At 43.0% G+C, this 19,761-nt stretch overlaps 1 protein-coding gene across 4 annotated transcripts in view; it reads right to left on the bottom strand.

Annotated features, from left to right (window-relative positions):
* Positions 1-19,596, bottom strand: part of osbpl6 (oxysterol binding protein-like 6) — a 95,648-nt gene extending 76,052 nt beyond the window's left edge. For 2 of the 4 annotated variants that reach the window (XM_078404000.1, XM_078404004.1), the window contains exon 1: positions 19,412-19,596. The gene's annotated coding sequence lies outside the window, so the exon portion shown is untranslated. Of the gene's footprint in view, positions 1-19,197; positions 19,339-19,407 lie in introns of those variants that run through there. The other 2 variants (XM_078404001.1, XM_078404003.1) reach the window with 2 other exon arrangements.
* Between the last annotated feature and the right edge of the window lie 165 nt (positions 19,597-19,761).

Raw genomic sequence — 19,761 nt, 5'->3', positions numbered from 1 at the left:
AAACAAGTCGGCGAACTAGGGTGAGCGAGGTACAGAGAGAGAGGGAAAGCAAGGGTTACTTGAAGTTTCAATATTCATACCGCTGGTTGTAAGCTGCCCAAGCAAAATATGAGGTGCTGTTCCTCCAATTTGCGTTGGCCTCACGCTGACAGGAGTGGAGAAACCAAACTCTGATCAGGTGATAGCTTTTTGGAGCATTTGTGCTCAGTCCACAAGAATGACCAAGTTTCTAGTTGCCTGCCAATTTTAATTCAACATCCCACTTTGACTTCTCCTTCAGTGGCCTTGTGTACTGTTACACCCAGTGTGAGCTTGAATTGACATGGCTCTTTCTTCCTGTTTCTCCAAAACTACTTCTACCCAACAGTCTTTCCCTTTACCTTTCAATCAATTTCCCTTTGTTCTACTCATCTCCCACCTACCAAAGTCAACACATTCTCCGCCTTCTCAAGTAAAATAGATGATACTTCATTTAAAACTTTAAAAGGTATCTCTTTTAAAGTCAATTAATTGGCCTCCTTAAATTGCCCCTAGTGTGTAGGATGTGAAAGTGGGATAATATAGAACTAGTGTATGGGTGATTGATGGTCGGCGTGGACTCGGTGGGCCGTAGGTCCTGTTTGCATGCTGTATCTCTAAACGAAACTAGAACAGTACAGCACATGAACAGATCCTTGGGCCCACAATTTCTGTGCTGAACCTGATGCCAAGCTCAATTCCAAACAATTTTAAAAGCTATATAACTGCTGCTTTGTAACTCCCGAGTCCTGGATCGTGAGCTGCTGAAAGCACCATATGCCTTTACCCTGCATTTTATCCAGATCACCTTCAAGTACTAGGTCAAGATCACAATACCTTCTTTGGCTTCTCAACTGCACCAAAAAACATAACTGCACATTCCACTCACTTTAATTTGGAACTATTTGCTGCACCAAGTTTGCATTTGAACGATTTGAAATTTCATGTTGCTACTTTCCTCCGCACATTTAAACCTGCCTTCCTTCATTTTATGTAGGAAAAAAACTGCAGATCCTGGTTAGAATCGAAGGTAGACACAAAATGCTGGAGTAACTCAGCGGGTCAGGCAGCATCTCTGGAGAAAAGGAATGGGTGACGTTTTGGGTCGAGACCCTTCTTCAGACTGATCTGTCTGAAGAAGGGTATCGACCCGAAACGTCACCCATTCCTTTTCTCCAGAGATGCTGCCTGACCCGCTGAGTTACTCCAGCATTTTGTGTCTACCTTTTTTCATTTTATGATCCAGTGATCAGTACCATTCATCCAGTGTATCCATACCCTTTTCATATTCAAATAAGCAGACAGAAAAGCTTAGAGTGAAATTCACCACTTCCTACATGTTTAGTTTTCATCTTCTAAATATCCCCAATACACAAGGCTGTCTGAATGCTCCATTTATCTGTATTATATATTCATATTCTCAGTTATGCTTTCGATATTCTTTTCACTGTTCTTGTTTTCAAATGTTTTATTCAAAATGCCACCAGCCGTCATATTGAGAGATCCACAGATTTGCGTGTTATTTTAAAAGTAAATACAGAGCATGCTGTGTTAGAGCTAAATTAACCTTTCAGACAAATTACAGAGCCTCAAAACTGAAAACCCAGTAAATTCATGGGGTATACACAATATTCTCGATCTTGGGTAATTTCAGCCATGGCACCCAGTTACAGTTTCAAACCAAGCATGTTATTGGACTTTCTCCACTATCTTCAGATCTGCACTTTTATAAAGAAAGCACAGTGGGAGCAAATGACCTCTTTCTAAATTAAGACATCTCGATGAGCAAATTTAACTAAGATTGCTGCTTTTAAAAAAATGAAGCTACAGGCTAATTTCAAACAGTATTTACACAGCTGGGAACCCACACTGGCACCTGCAGTTGCTTCGATTTAGTATCTCATGGTTGGTTAGTGTTTAATTGTCTGACCACAGCTGTGCACCGTTTCATTGAATTAATGCTCAGGACAGAATACAAAGTTTTTCTTTTCAAAATAATTAAAGTTACCATATTTTTTGCCCTCCCCCCAAAAAAAGAAATAATTCTATTTCACAAGTTAAAATTCTCTCAGTTGGCATATTCAGGGTGGATTTTTCCGCAGCAGGTGATGCCTTGCTTACTTTACTGGATTTTTTGAGGAGGTGATGAAGGTGATTGTTGAGGACAGGGGCAGTGGATGCTGAGTCTACATGGACTTTAGTAAGGTATTTGACAGGGTCCCTCATTGTCATCTGATCCAGAAAATTAAGATGTAATGGATCCACGATGAATTGTTAGTTTGTATTCCGAATCAGCTTACACATTCGGGCTGGAGATCTGTGGCTAATGGTGTTCTGCAGGGATCAGTGCTGGGACCTTTGCTGTTAGTGATACCAAAACTTGGATGAAAATGTAGAAACAGGGATGCTAGTTTATATTTTTTTAAAAGACACAAACTGCTGGGGTAACTCAGTGGGTCAGGAAGAGACCGAGGTTCACGAGCACCTCCTTTAACCTCATGTACTGCATCCCGATGTGGCCTCCTGTTCATCGGCGAAACAAAGCATAGACTCGCCGACCGTTTCGCCAAACACTTGAGTTCGGTCTGTCAAGGCCTACTGGATCTCCCGGTTGATAACCATTTTAACCCCTCTTCCCATTTCCATGCTGACCTTTCTGTCCTGGGCCTCCTCCATTGCCAGAGTGAGGTCGCGGACAAACTGGAGGAACAGTACCTCATATTCCACTTGGGCAGCTTACAACCCAATGGTATGAACATTGAATTCTCTAATTTTTGGTAATTAACAACAACAAAAAACACCATCCCCTTCTTCCCCCTCCTTCTTTTTTCCCCTAATCTTTTCCCTGTGCCCCACTTGAACACACCTATTTCTCCTATCCCCTCCCCCTGCATTCCTCCATCTGGCTTCACAATTCCCAACTCATCAATCCATTTGTCTTACACCTGTGCCTTTTCATCTCTGGCCAATCATCTGCCTATCAAAAGCCCCTCCTCCCCTAAAAGCACCTATCGCCTGCTAGGCTTTGCCCTGCCCTTCCTCTCTCCCAACCTTCATTCAACTACCTCCTCCACCCTTCCCCCTCCCACCACCATCCGTCTGAAGAAGGGTTCCAAACCGAAATGTCACCTATCCACGTTCTTCAGAGATGCTGCCTGGGCTGCTGAGTTACTCCTGCACTTCGTGTCTTTGGACGAAAATGTAGATGGTTTGGTTAGTAAGTTTACAGAAAACACAAAAACTGGCGCTGTTACAGACAGTGAAAGTGGCTGTCAAAAGATACAATAAAACATAGATTAGTTACAGGTATAGGTGGAGAAATGGTAGGTGCAGTTTAATTTGGGACGGTTTGAGGTGTTGCACTTTGGTTGGGGCTCATTGGTTGGGACATTGCTCATTTGGTTTGGTTGGTTCGTTGGTTGGGGCATTGAGTGTAAGAGTCAGAAAGTCATGTAGCAATTTAATAGGAAATTGTTTAGATGTATTATGTACAGTTCTGGTCACCCCCGGGTGTGGACCCGTTGGGCCCAAATCTCTCCTGCGGGCCCAGCAATCCTCCGTGCAAACCTCTCCTGCGGCCAGCAGCAGGAGAGCTCTCCTCACCCATCCCCACCTCCTCATTGGCCGCCACTCCCATCATTCGTGCGGGTCCCGCCCCCCTCCGAGCGACAACCCTCCCCAAACTGCGCACGCGCGGATGCGGTGGCCATCTTACATAAGTATTAAAGTTTTAAAACTGATTGGCGGCCATCTTACGTAATTATTAAAGTTTAAAAAGTGATTTTTAAATCTCTCCTGCGAGCCCAACAACCCTCCGTGCAAACTCTCCTGCGGGTGTGGCAACCCCCGCTGGGTGCAAGCCTCTCCTACGGCAACCCTCCCCCAACTGACGATCCGTGGACCCGTTGCCGGCCGGGGAATGTCCCTCGGTGCTGTGGGCGGGCGAGGGGGGAGGGGAAAGGGGACACAGAGCCACTCACCTCGGCCCCGGGCGGCCATCGCATCGGCCAGAGTGAGCTGTTGGGTGGAAACCTCTCCTGCTGCGGCAGCTCTACGGCCACGACCATCTTGTTTGACCCTCTGCCGCCAGACTGCACCAAGGGAGGAAGGTTAGGCGCGGGGCACGCCGGGATGGGCGCCAGTCCACTTGGCGGGGGGGGGGCAGTCTCAGCTCGACGGCTCAGCAGCCCCCACATTGGCTGCCATTCCCGTCACTCTGGCGGATCCCGCCCCCGGCGGATATCTTGGGCACCTCCCACTCATTGGCCGCCATTCCCGCCACTCGGGCAGGTCCCATTGTAACGTCGAATGCGGCTGGCGGACAGGGCAGGTGAAAAAGGAAAGGGCCCCGCCCCCACATTGGCCGCCATTCCCGTGACTCGGGCTGGTCCCTTTGTGACGTCAAATGTGGCTGGCGGTCAGGGAGGTGGAAAAGGGATTTTTCAAGTTTAAAAAGGTGATTTTTAAAGTTTAAAAAGTGAAAAACTTTAAATATATAACAACCATTTGAAAAGCAGGACAATGGCGATTAAGGTGGTGCTAAAATTGTTGCGCTATCGTGTGCACAAAAAGTAAGGAAATTTGTGTTTGGTAGATTATTTCTTTGTTGTAACAATGCTTCTTGGCAATAAATCTTATACCGTTGGAAAGCCTGTTTATTTCCCTTTTAAATGGTGCCACATTTGTAAGGAACATGCATTTGTGGGATGAGCAGCAGAGCTGAGTATATGGGTTGCGCCCATGAAAGATTTGCCAAATCTTCTCTGCCAATGCCAAACAGCTTATTCTGCTGTTGCTATTGACTCTTGTTTTGAGCTTCTGGTACCCCCAGGTGCTGACAATCAGGTGCCTGATAGAGTAACATCTTTTGGTGGAGGCAGTGTGATGGTGTGGGGCGGCATCTCCCTCACTGGAAAAACGAGGCTTGTCATCATTGGAGGCAATCTCAATGCAGAGAGATATCGAGATGAGATTCTGCAACCAGTGGCAATCCCATATCTCAACAGTCTGGGATCGAACTCTATCCTCCAAGATGACAATGCTCGCCCCCACAGAGCAGGGTTTCTCAGAGACTACCTCCAGAATTTGGGAGTGGAGAGGATGGAATGGCCTGCCAGCAGTCCTGACCTCAACCCCATTTAACACTTGTGGGATCAGCTTGGGCGTGCTGTTCGTGCCAGAGTGACCAACACAACCACGTTGGCTGACTTGCGACAAATGCTGGTTGAAGAATGGGATGCCATCCCACAACAGTGTGTGACCAGGCTGGTGACCAGCATGAGGAGGAGGTGCCAGGCTGTTGTGGCTGTGTATGGTTCTTCCACACGCTACTGAGGCTCCTGTTTATTAAATGAATAAATTGTTAAATTGCCAATATGTCTTGTTTCTTCAGACTTCAATCGTCCAATCCACCAAACAACACCGAACAAGAGTCAATGGCAGAATAAGCTGTTTGGCATTGGCAGAGAAGATTTGGCAGATTTTTCATGGGCGCAACCCACATACTCAGTTCTGCTGCTCGTCCCACAAATGCATGTTCCTTACAAATGTGGCACCATTTAAAAGGGAAATAAACAGGCTTTCCAACGGTATAAGATTTATTGCCAAGAAGCATTGATACAACAAAGAAATAATCTACCAAACACAAATTTTCTTACTTTTTGTGCTATGTATATATACACATATACAATATGAGAGTTAGTAATATATAGATGAGGGTTTGGAGAGGGTGCAGGATGCTCTCTGGATTAAAAGGTATTTGTTATAACGAGAGGTTGGACAAATTTGTATGTGAATATGTAGGCAATGGAGGGATTGGATTCATGTGCAGGGAGAAATTAGTTTAATTTTGTATTATGTTCAAAGCAGACATCTTGGGCTGAAGCGCGTGTTCCTGTGTTGTGCTGTTCTATGTTTAGTTTAGTTCAGTTTAGAGATACCGTGCGGAAACAGGCCTTTCGGCCCATCGGGACCGCGCCGCCCAGCAATCCCCACATATTAACACCTTCCTACACACTCTAGGGACAATTTTTACATTTACCAAACCAATTAACCTACAAACCTGTACGTCCTTGGAATGTGGGAGGAAAAACGAAGATCTCGGAGAAAACCCACACAGTCATGGGGAGAAAGTACAAATTCTGTACAGAGAACACCCGTAGTCATGATCGAACCCAGGTCTCCGGTGCTGCAAACGCTAGGAGGTAGCAACTCTACCGCTGCGCCACCGTGCTGCCAGAACGGTTTGTTCTCCTATAATTTCAAAGTAGATTCTAATTTGACGAGTTTTGTTAGCCTTTGACTAGGTCGCGCGGCACATGATTCCATTTTACCATGATACGAGGTTAAATTGCATTATTCAAAACATTTCAAAATAAAATTCTTCATATTAAAAACATGATTCAGAACTAAAATATTACAACAGTATAATCACAGGGGAATAATATAATTCATTGTACTGATGACTGCTGGGTAAGACAAGGGGTGTAAGCGGTCATGAAGGGTGAGAGAGGAAGAAATGGCAAGAGACACAAAGAGTGAGCTGACCAACAATATGTTTTTCATCATTCTAACTTGATAACGCAAAATAAATTGAATTTAAAAGGCAAAATACTAAAATGGATTTGGACAGTCTGAAGTGATGGAGTTCCAGTTGCCTTGAAATAAAACGAGCGCACATGATGCTCAGTGACAGTACATGGAGAGGAGGTCCATGGTTAAAGGATTAAACAAGTCATTCAAAATTGACACGGTGGGAGAGTGAGAGAGGTAGGAGGAAGTAAGACTTAATCCTGAATCATGTTTTCTTGAATGAAGTATCTTATTTGGAAGTGATTTGTGCAAATCAAGCTTCCCCTCACACACTCGTATAAAATGGAACAATGCTTTGTGATGCAGTCAAAGATTAACAAACTCATCCAAAACTGGAGCACTCTTAATGTGCAGAATGACTTCTATGAAGTCAACTTGCAACAAAAGCCGAAAATGGGAAATAAGCAAAAGGGAGTCAATTTATGAGGAAAAAAAAGATGTTCAGACTACAGGCTATACTTTGATATCTGGCTTGCAAAACACTTAATATAAGAAAATAACTGCAGATGCTGGTACAAATCGAAGGTATTTATTCACAAAATGCTGGAGTAACTCAGCAGGTCAGGCAGCATCTCGGGAGAGAAGGAATGGGTGACGTTTCGGGTCGAGACCCTTCTTCAGACTGATGTCGGGGGGGCGGGACAAAGAAAGGATATAGGTGGAGACAGGAAGGTAGAGGGAGATCTGGGAAGGAGGAGGGGAAGAGAGGGACAGAGGAACTATCTAAAGTTGGAGAAGTCGATGTTCATACCACTGGGCTGCAAACTGCCCAGGCGAAATATGAGGTGCTGTTCTTTGTACTGGGTCAGGTAAATTATTAATAGCAGCAGACAGACCACAAGAAAATAAGAATGGTGAAAAATCACTCTCAGTGGCTTCTTTCCCAGCCACTCGATCCCACCTTCCTAAAGGAAAATGAGGAAAGATTTGAGCAAGAGAAGACAGGGAAGGAAACATTTATGGGGTGAATCATTAGAGAAAGAAAGAACAAGACAGACTAGCATAAAAGCAGGAGAGGAAAGATTGGGGGAAACTGTAATATGAAGGCGGAGTACATTGCATTAACAGCTCTGTGGGATGAACTGCGCCAATGAAAACTGCCTGTTAAGTATTTGCTTTGCCAGTTGATTATCCAGCAATACGAGTGTAAAACATACTGCAAGGACCAGTGACAGAATGTCTATGATGATGAATAGCTTTGCATTCCGTTCATTCTCATTAGTTTGCTTATTCCAATAGATTGCACTCGCATTTCCAAACAGTTCAAGTAGAAGATTGGCACAACCAAATCCCTGGGCAATACAAGTTGGCAGAGGATTTAATGTTAAAAAGCACTTATCAATCATTAAATCATAGAACTTGAATTGGTCGAGCACAGAATTTGCAATTATAATGGTGGTGAATATATTTACTTTGAAACAGTTGCTGGTGTGGCCCTCTACAAGCCACTTCTCCAGCAACTCAAATTGAGAAACACAAAACAGACCACAGCTACACTTGGTTAGCTTACAACCCAATGGTATGAACACTGAATTCTCCAATTTTAAACAACTCTTTCCTGTGCTTTCCTCTTCACCTCTACCCCGGTGCACACCCATTTCTCCCACTATCTGCCCCTCTAGGGAGGGGAGGATGCTCCTCAATACAGCTCACCCCCTCCATGACACACTGGTCAACCTGAGGGATACCTTCAGCAACAGACTGGTTCCAAGATGCAGGACAAAACGCCATAGGAGATCCTTCTTCCCTGTGACTATCAAACTGTACAACTCCTCCCCCTTCTGTTGTGGGGTAGACTGAGACTGACTCTCCTCCCCCCCCCTCCCCCCAATCTTTGCACATCCTCATTCCATCCCCCTCATCACTTTCATTTCATGTTTCATGTATTTTGTGTTTTTATGACTGTTGGCAGATCAATTTCCCTCCTGGGATAAAGTTCTATTGTATCGTATTGTAGCTTTCCATTTTGTTCAATTTCTCCTTATCCAACACCCTTTCAACTCCTTCACATCTCTAGCCTTTGTCCACCCATCTGCCAATCAACCACCAAGCCCTTCGCCTGTATCCACCTATCAATTGCCAGTCTTTATTCTGTTTTACGCAAGATTCCAGCATCTACATTTCTTCGAGTCTGGTAAATTCAGCCCAATCAACTGCATGATCCATATTTTCGCTGCTGACTAGAAAACTAGCTGCAAAATATATTGGCTACCGAGTCTTGGCTAGACTTTTTCATCTGTGTTTTTGGCTTCTTGTATTTTATTTCAATTATTTATTTTATTCATAGTATATAGTGGAAATACAAATGGTGCACATCTTTCTCCTCAATCATTGTACCAGACAATCAATACATTTATTTATTATGCACCAACGTCACTCAGGTTTTCTCCATATGAAGCATTTCCCATGAAACGTTTCAGAGGCCATTACAGTCGAGCCCTTCAGTCTCAAGTGTCCGAGAATGCGGTCCTCCTCAAAACCATTGCAGTAGCTGCACTAAGCTTCAGAGCACCCCTCAGCATGTACATCTGTACCCTTGAATATGCCAGTCAGCAGTATTCACTTGTCGACATTTCCTTACATTGGAAAATCAATGTGTTTCGGGAAGGCCAAGGTGTGTCCTTCACCGAGCTGATGGTCTTCCAACGGTACTCGATGCTTGTCTCAGTGTGCGCCACTGGGAACAGACCACTCTGTTTTGCAGCTACTCGAGATTAATCTCAACAAGGAACACGGCCCCTCTTTCACTATTCCAGAATCTACAGTCACAGACTCAGCAACCTCCACTCTTAGACATGTTACAGTAAATTGGGGATTACTTTGATTGATGGGGTTTTTTCTCTTCAGAGTATATCCAGTACCTGACTATACAATCTACCCGCACTTTGCATTCACCATAGAAAGATCTTCCAACCCATCTCCTTATGGCTTTTGCACGTTTTTTTAAAAATCTGCACTTTTCCTATCCCCTGTAACACTATATTCTGCACTCTAATTTATCTTCTTGCAATTAGTGCCCCATCCATATTGTGGCTGGTTTCACGTAAGTAACCATCAATATTGCTTGATCTCTCCAAGGTTATTTCGCTTATTTTCTCAGTTGATTTCTCTTCTGTAGGTTTCATTATTCAAATTTATTCAAATAATATCTGTGGGGTAGAGCACACACCCCAGCCTTTATCAATGGTGCTGAAGTGGAGTTGGTAAAGAGCTTCAAGTTCCAAGGTGCAAATATCACCAACAATTTGTCCTGCACCATCCACGTTGACACTATGGCCAAGAATGCATCCCAAAAGCCTCTACTTCCTCAGAAGACTAAGGAAATTCTGCACGCCTCCAGTTATTCTTATTTTTGTACGGATGAACCATCGAACGATCTTCCAATCTCCCTCGTTGTATCCCTTGCACCTTTTATTCATCTACAATTTCTCTGTAAGAATATTCAGCACTCTGTTTATTTGTTTCTTCTACACTGCCTAATATATTAATATATGGTATGATTTAGCTGGATTGCACACAAAACAACTTTTTTTCCACTGTATCTCTGTACACGTGATGATAATAAACCAAAAGAAATACCAATCCATAATATATTTAAATTGTAAGTGGTTCAATGCATAAGAAATCCAATTTAAATATTAGTTTAATATGATTCAGTTAAAAAAAATACCAAGTGCAAGTGATGGAAATATTTTCATGGGACTTTAAAAAAGAAATTAAGAATACAATGAATGGTATAATCAAAATTACATTATAATTTAAGGTATACTGCATATTAATGCCAAAATTAACACTGATTGAGCAAAAGGGATTCTATTTGATTCAACACTTTAAATGTCCATGAAGAAAAGTTAATTAAAGGAATTGCTATATTTAAGAACTTTGTTTTAGTAGCAGTGAAATTCCGATTGAATTCTAGAAGGCCGAGAATCAAGAGACTAGTGTGTATAATTGTCATGTGTACCAAAAACGGAACAATGAAATTCTTACCTGCGGTAGCATAACAGGAATGTAAATGCTGTACTCAGAAGTAATATAAACAAACACATAGTTCAATAAATTAAAAATGATATTAGTATAAAAAAAACCTCAAAAGTCCCTCTGAGATCCTCCTAGGTTTGCTCCACCATACCAGATCCTCTCAACCTTGTATCACCATTTCCCAATGATACCGAGGGAAAGGGCCATTATTGAGCCTACTCTCCACTGCATGTGCACCTTTACCCAAGGCATATTCCACTCTACGTATTCTTCACTGCAGTTCAAATGAATGCTCCGCTTTTGATCTAATTTCCCTATCACCAGAGGCTGCCATACTCTTTCCCCGCATTTAGAAATGGAAGTTCCGGATGTCCAATATCTGTTGCCCATAGCAGTGACAAAAGAAAAGGAGATGAAAGCAACATTTATTTTTAGTCACACACATACCAAACTGACAATGTTGATGCCCGTATAATGTAGAACATTGGCTGGGGGGGAATTTACGCACACATCTTTAAGCCAAACCTAACAATCTATAGAAATCCTAGTGAGCTTTTTTCAAGGTGTCAGAACTTCAAGCGAAGGGCAAAATCAGAGGGGAAAGAATCAGAACTACAAAATGTTTATATTGTATTTCCAAATTAAACTTACCATGAGATTTACTGCAAACTTTAAAATCAACTTGGCTTTCACACCTTTAAAGTAGTAAAAATTTCAAAAGCACAGACGTAGCGAGAAAACTTGAATAAGAAAATGACACTCAGCCCATCTATTCATAGTCACCACAATCATGGAACTTTTCTTCTAAACTCTCAAAGTTATTCATTTCTCAAGATAGTCAAACAAGGCCAACATTATATGATGTGGCACATCTTGAAATAGTGCAGCTCTCCTACAAAGAATCGCAGGGATTTAGACCCGGTAATAATTAGTGACACAGTTCCAAGTCGATACTGTCTGTCACCCGGTTGCATCCTGTAGGTTGTGTTGTTCGCACACTCCTGAAACCTTTGTCTTAGGAGATTGAGGTTTAGTTTAGTTTAGTTTAGTTTATGGAAACAGGCCCTTTCGGCCCACAGGGTCCACGCCGACCAGCGATCCCCGAACATTAACACTATCCTATACCTACTAGGGACAATTTTTACATTTGCCCAGCCAATTAACCTACATACCTGTACGTCTTTGGAGTGTGGGAGGAAACCGAAGATCTCGGAGAAAACCCACGCAGGTCACTGGAGAACGTACAAACTCCGTACAGACAGCACCCATAGTCGGGATCGAACCTAGGTCTCTGGCACTGCATTCACTGTAAGGCAGCAACTCTACCGCTGCGCCACCGTGACCGCCCGGTTGTAGGTTTGGCAGATAACGTCAGATTACCACAGACAGGCAACAGCAATGCACACTGTGAACAATGCATATTGCAGCCACTGTGTACTGGCAATGGGTGGAATGAGGGTTTAAGGTGGTGCATGGGGTGCCAACTATACAGCATGTTTTGTCCTTAAGTGCCTCTTCAGTGTTGTTGGATCTAGGAGGGGGGAGAGTAATCCATCACACTACACTTGTCCCTTATGAATGGCAAAGAGGCTTTGCAATGTCAGGAGGAGAATTACACACCACAAGATCTCCAACCTCTTATTGGAGTCACTGACTGCCCAGCACTTGTGCAGCACAATGCTATTTGCCAGTTATCAGTTCAGGCCCAAATGTTGTCCGGGTCTTGCTGCAAGCAGGGTTAGGCTGCTTCATTTGCTGAGAATCTGTGAATGAAACGGAACACCATGCCATCATCATTAGACATCTCCACTTGGAATAGAAGGAAGGTCATTGATGAAGCAGCTGAACTTGGTTGGGCCCAGGACATCGAGCCGAGGAACTCCATAGGGATGTCCTTGGGTAGAGATGACTGACCGCTGACAAAGCAACTGACCGCGTTACATATGCAACGTATGTAACCTGATTTAAGCAGACAACTTAAAGCAAAACTAAACTGAAACTGAACTGAAACATGTTAACATGTCTTAATGACTACAGTCCAGTGGCTCTAACATCTACCATCATGAAGTGCTTTGAGAGGTAGTCATGGACCACGTCAACTCCAGCCTCCCAGGCAGCCCTGATCCACTGCAGTTCACCGTCCACCACCATAGGTCCACAGCGGATGCCATCTCCCTGGCCCTATATTCATCCCTGAACAACTGGATAACAAGGACACCCACATCAGGCTATTGAATGCAGCTTCACCTTCAACACCATAATCCCAACCAAGCTCATGTCCAAATTCCTGGACCTAGGTCTCCGTACCTCCCTCTGCAACTGGATCCTTGACTTTCTGACCCATAGCCTGCAATAAGTGAGGATAGGTGACAACACCTCCTCCACGATAATTCTCAAGACCTGTGCCCGACAAGGCTGTGTCCTTAGCCCCTTACTATACTCCCTATACATACAATAGACAATAGACAATAGGTGCAGGAGTAGGCCATTCAGCCCTTCGAGCCAGCACCACCATTCAATGCGATCATGGCTGATCACTCTCAATCAGTACCCCGTTCCTGCCTTCTCCCCATACCCCCTCACTCCGCTATCCTTAAGAGCTCTATCCAGCTCTCTCTTGAAAGCATCCAACGAACTGGCCTCCACTGCCTTCTGAGGCAGAGAATTCCACACCTTCACCACTCTCTGACTGAAAAAGTTCTTCCTCATCTCCGTTCTAAATGGCCTACCCCTTATTCTTAAACTGTGGCCCCTTGTTCTGGACTCCCCCAACATTGGGAACATGTTTCCTGCCTCTAATGTGTCCAATCCCCTAATTATCTTATATGTTTCAATAAGATCTCCCCTCATCCTTCTAAATTCCAGTGTATACAAGCCTAATTGCTCCAGCCTTTCAACATACGACAGTCCCGCCATTCCGGGAATCAACCTAGTGAACCTACGCTGCACGCCCTCAATAGCAAGAATATCCTTCCTCAAATTTGGAGACCAAAACTGCACACAGTACTCCAGGTGCGGTCTCACCAGGGCCCGGTACAACTGTAGAAGGACCTCTTTGCTCCTATACTCAACTCCTCTTGTTACGAAGGCCAACATTCCATTGGCTTTCTTCACTGCCTGCTGTACCTGCATGCTTCCTTTCAGTGACTGATGCACTAGGACACCCAGATCTCGTTGAACATCCCCTCTTCCTAACTTGACACCATTCAGATAATAATCTGCCTTTCTATTCTTACTTCACAACTGTGCAGCCAAATTCTGCTCTAACTCTGCTTATAATTTTGCAGGCGACACCACTATAGAGGCTCAGGTCTGAAATGTTGACAACAGGGAGTACACGAAGGAGATAAGAGAACCGAGTCACCTGGTGTCAAGACACCAACCTTTACCTTAATGTCAGCAAAATGAAGGAGCAGGTCATCAACTTCAGGATACGTGCCCTGACTGTATCAATGGTGCTCAAGTGGAGATGGTTGAGTGTTTCAAGTTTGTAGGTATAAATATTTGTCCAGGAGCAATGTCTGGTCCAACCACACTGATGCTACAACCAAGAAAGCACAACAACTCTCCTTCATCAGAAGGCTACGTTCTCCCTGTGACTGTGTGGGTTTTCTCCAGATGCTCAAGTTTACTCCAACACTCCAAAGACAGAGGTTTGAAGGTTATTTGGCTCTAGCAAATTGTAGACATTGCCCCTAGTGTGTGTAGGTTAGTGTAAAGAGTGATTGCTGGTTGGTGATGATTCAGTGTGCCAAAGGGTATGTTTCCACGCTGTATCTCTAAAGTCTAAAGACTCTTACCAATTTCTACAGATGCACCATAGAAAGCATCCTATCTGGAAACACCACAGCTTGGTATGGCAACAGCTCTGTCCAACACCATAATAAATAGCAGAGTTATGAGTGTAGCCCAGTCCAGCACACAAATTAGCCTCTCCTCCCCCTCAACCTCATCAACTCCATCTATACTTCACAGTATCCCAGGAAAGCAGTCAACATAATCAAGGACCACTCACACCCGAGACATTCTTCCCCTTCCCTTACCCATCGGGCAGAAAATACAAAAGCTTGAAAATAAGCACCAGCAGATTCAAGAACAGCATCTTCCCGGCTGTCATCAAACTTTGAACGCACATTTGATATGCTGGGGCTGAATTCCTTATCTTCCAATCTACTTCATTGCACCCCTTGTACTTTTTTATGTCAGTCCTTGCTCTGTAGCTGTAACTATATTCTGCATTCTGTTTATTTCCTTTTTTGCACTACCTGATGTACTCATGTATTGTATGACTTGATTAGATAGCATGCAAAGTTTATCACGCAATCTAGGTACACGTGACAATAATGATAAACCAAACCAAAGATGGAAATAAGTACGTGTTTCAAACTTGATGCCCTTTGATTTGTTTTACGAGCACTCCTTGATCTCACACTTGGTCAAGTATGGCTTTGATATCAAGGGCTGTCACTCTCACGTGTCTGGATTTCAGCTCTTCTATACATGGTTGAACAGCGGTGAAGAGGACTAGAACTGAGTGATACATTCGGCAATTGATGATAAAGACTCATTCAACGTACTGTCAATGAAGCCCTTCATCAGTTTGCTGATAATTAAAGTAGACTAATTACGCAGTGATCAGCTGGATTACATTTGTCCTGCATTTTATGGGCAGGCCACACTTGGACAATTTTCACCTTATTGAGGAGATGTCAGTATTGGAACAAATTGGCTAAAGCCACAATTTGGTCTGCAGCTCAAGCCTTTATTATTAATTTTTTTCATTTTTTAGTCGCACTCAGCCATTTCTTGGAGCATGCAGAGTGAACAAAATCGTCTAATAACTACATCCAGTCCTGAACATGGATGTATCAGATGGAAACCTAAATAGAATGTCCACTCTACTCCACTTGCTAAACATGCTTTGGCTTATACTATCTTTGCACTGCAGATAATTCACAATGAAATCTGTTCATATCACTGCTAATTACTATTCTTTCCCTGTCATTTATTGTGCCAATTCCTCCTTACAAATGGCATCTGAACTTCCCTTTTCAAATGGCCATGAAACACTGTGGCTTCTCTTTGCAATGCTCATCAACAAGACAAAGCTCTTTCAAGGCTCACAACATCTCCTTGGAGTGGACCTGCATCAATCATACTTTAACCAACGTCTACACACTTTGAGGATTAAATTAGGTACAACACCTACAGCTCTGTTATAGTCACTTTGATTTATTTTGTAACTTTAGATGTTCTGCTAAATATAATTGAAGATGCAAAATCCTTTCAGATGCATGTTCTGCAACATAATCATCCAGAAATGTTATTACTTAGAGTCATTCAGCATGGAAACAAGCCCTTTGGCCCAACTTACCCATGTTGACCAAGATGCCCAATCAACTCTTGGCCCTCTAACCCACATTTGGCCCATATCCCTCTAAATCTTTCCTATCTAGGTATCAGTCCAAATGCTTTTTTAAATACTGATATAATACCTGCCTCAAATACCTCCGCTGGTAGCTCGTTCCTTAAACCCACCACCCCCTTTGTTGAAAAAGTTGCCCCACAGGTTCCTATTAAATCTTTCCCCCTTCATCTTAAATCTATGACCTCTGGTTCTTAATTCCCCCACTCTGGGTAAAAGAGTGTGCATCTCCCCTATCTATTCCCCTCATGATATTATACACCTCTATACGATCACCTCTCATCCTCCTGTGCGCCAAGGAATTAAAATCCTAGCCTGCCCAACCTCTCCTGACCTCCAGTCCTGGCAACATCCTCATAAAGAATTACACGTTCATTCCTGAAAATAAACCTGTTCATTTGAAATACTAATCTGGCCAAATCAGGAAGCAATGAATTGCAAATAATTTTCTCAGATGAATTTGGTGGATACTACCTAAAAAATGTCAGTGTTGTGTAAATACCCAAACAATCCTATTAGCAACTAAGTGGTCAACACAAAGAATATTGTGAAAATTATGAAAATCATCAATATTTCAAATATACATGTTTCTGGAATGGTAAAGTGTATAATATCTTTTACCTTATGTCACAGAATGAGTGGTGGTGTTTTGGGCCACTGTAGCCATGGGACTTAAGATTATTAAGGGGTTGGACATGTTAGAGGCAGGAAACATGTTCCCAATGTTGGGGGAGTCCAGAACCAGGGGCCACAGTTTAAGAATAAGGGGTAGGCCATTTAGAACAGAGATGAGGAAAATCTTTTTTAGTCAGAGAGTTGTGAATCTGTGGAATTCTCTGCCTCAGAGGGCAGTGGAGGCCAATTCTCTGAATACATTCAAGAGAGAGCTAGATAGAGCTCTTAAGGATAGCGGAGTCAGGGGTTATGGGGAGAAAGCAGGAACGGGGTACTGATTGGGAATGATCAGCCATGATCACATTGAATGGCGGTGCTGGCTCGAAGGGCCGAATGGCCTACTCCTGCACCTATTACCTATTGTCTATTGTCTATTGTTTATTGACTTATTTCAACTGCTTTCTTCCAGTTTAGTACACCTAGAGCTTCCCTTTAAATAATTAATCCTAATTATTTCATTTAACTTGGTCCTGAATCTGCTTTCAGGCAGTACATTCCAAATCACAAACTTCTGTGTAATTTATTTCTGCTTTTCTAGTGTTTACTAGAAATCCACAACCCTTAGCAAGCAGTTTTGCCACTGCAAATCATTGCTTCTTATCAAAACCTACCATTCTTTTGAGAATGATCCCGACCATAACTTATCCATGTTCTCCAGAGAGGCTGCCTAACCTGCTGAGTTAATCTAGCACTTTGTGTCCCTTTGTATCTTTTGAAACCTTCTGTCAAATCTCTTCTTTATCAATCTTGATCCAAGAACATTCCCATTCTGTCTGGTTTCTACTTAACAACTTAGAACCTCATCTCAGATTGCATTCTAATATATTATTTTTGCAAACTTTCTAAGGTCTCAACATCTTTCCAAATAGTGTGGTGTATAGTATAATGGCCAAACCAGTATTTATAAGTTTTTAAACAAAGATTCTTTGTTTGTGTGCTCCACACCAAGGATAGGTAAACAAGGACCTGCAGAGACCTACATAGAAGGAAAGTTTGTTTTAACGCCGAGGACTTTATATGCTTTGCTTTAGAGAGAGCGAACTTGTCTTGTCACCTTCAATGAACATAAACTCAAGGTTTCTGCCTCAGGACTCCTAAAGTTGTATCATTTAACCTTACCATCATGGCTTCCTCCTACCAATATAAATCACTTCAAGCTGCTGTATATTAAGTGTAGGAAGGAACTGCAGATGCTGGTTTACCTCGAAGATAGACACAAAATGTTGGAGTAACTCAAAAAGGAATAGGTGACATTTCAGGTTGAGACGCTTCCTCACACTCAAGTCTGTGGAAGGGCGTTGACCTGAAACATCACCTATTCCTTTCCTCCAGAGATGCAGCCCGACCAGCTGAGTTACTCCAACATTTTGTGTCTACCATCTTTGCTGTATAATAAATTTCATTTGTCATGTGGTCTGTCCAGTTCACCAATCCTTCCAAATCTCTTAAAGTCAATGAAATACATTTGAATTTGGTGTCATTTGCAAATTTTGCAACCATGCCCTGCATGTTCAAATCCAAGGCATTAATATGGCACCAAAAAAAAGCAGAGAACCTGATAATGAATCCCTGGGGGATGCCACCATATATAGTGCACTGCTTCAGTAAATTTGCAGTATCACTGCATTAAATGAATTGCTGTTGCATTTGGGCAATGCAGGAGTGTGGAAGCTGTATTGCAGGTCCTGGATTACTTATGAGAATAGGCACAAGCCAATTGCTAAGTAAAGTACATGATAACAGTAACATCTATTTCTATTTGTGCTCTCTTAACACACAAATTCTTCTAATAATATTTTCCAGGTTTTATTGATAATTTTTTTTTCTCAGCAACCTTTCATTAGATTTTTGGCTAAGCTTCATGGCTTAAAAATAAATCTTAATATTAGAACATCCTCTTTTAATATGATGACATCACATCACATGCCATATCAAAGTCACTGTTTAGCTAAAGTAAGTAAATACAGGAAAAAAACCCCAATTAAACAGGACAATAACTAGCTCAAAAAAAAAAAATATTCACAATTTTAAGTGAGCTCAATATCTTACTTTGCATAATATGGCTTCTGGCTTTTGACTTTTCTTATTTTGCTTAGGAGAACAATATTAAATGATTAAGAAGTCAATTGCACAAGATTCTTGATGAATTTAAACTGCCACTCATTTATCAAAGTTGCAAAGCTGCTTTCAATCTGTAATTAATGGCTCCACTTTTCAGACTTTACACAGCTTTGGTTATTCATATTTAGACTAAATATTAGTGCATTTGATTTGATTTACATTTTAGCATGATTCAAATTAAACTAAATATTTAAAGGGTTAGGTTGTATGTTGTAAAATGTCCACAGAAAGCAGTGTTTTGCTTCTGTTACAGTGCCAGCATTTTATCCGAGAAGGAATTTCGCATTTAACCTGTCGTTACCGCATCTGCATTGCCGTCTCCGTCCTTTCTTAGTTTTGCTGTATCCTGCATCCTAGTTGCAGCCTCCAGTAACCTTTACATTCACCTTGCTCCGCGGCTTCACACACAACGTAACGCGAAACTTTGCGGCGTGGAATCAGCCTTTCCTCCAGGCAAACAATGGACATCAAGTTTACAATGACAGCGGCTGACAGTCAAGCGGCATTTAACGGTGTAAGGCAGGCCACACACAGCCCACTGGGGAAGCGGCAGCCGGCACTGCCCACTGTCTCCGCCGCCGCTGCTGCAAACGCACCTACCACACACGGCCGCTGCTCGCGGTGATCAGTCCAGATCAGCTGCACGCTGCAACCGAAGGTCTTGCTGCATCCACCGGCTTCTGCCTCTTCCCGGCTGAATAACGCCGCTCAGTCGACGCACAGCCCGGTAGTGCCGGGAAACGTTGATGTGCTGCTGCAATCCAACCATCCACCCACCCATTCACTCACTCCTCCCTGCAGTGAGACTGAGGGACTGGCAGACAGCAGGCAACATAGGACCTGGAGTACAGCGCTTTGGATCGGACCGGGTTTGACTCTCGTACAGCGGAGTGGATCATCCTGGACTGGATTGTCATACCCAAGTCTGAACATGTCTTGCTGCATGGGGG

This window comes from Rhinoraja longicauda, chromosome 8 (assembly GCF_053455715.1).
Source record: "Rhinoraja longicauda isolate Sanriku21f chromosome 8, sRhiLon1.1, whole genome shotgun sequence".
Lineage (NCBI taxonomy): Eukaryota > Metazoa > Chordata > Chondrichthyes > Rajiformes > Arhynchobatidae > Rhinoraja > Rhinoraja longicauda.
This window is presented reverse-complemented; position numbering and strand designations above follow the sequence as displayed.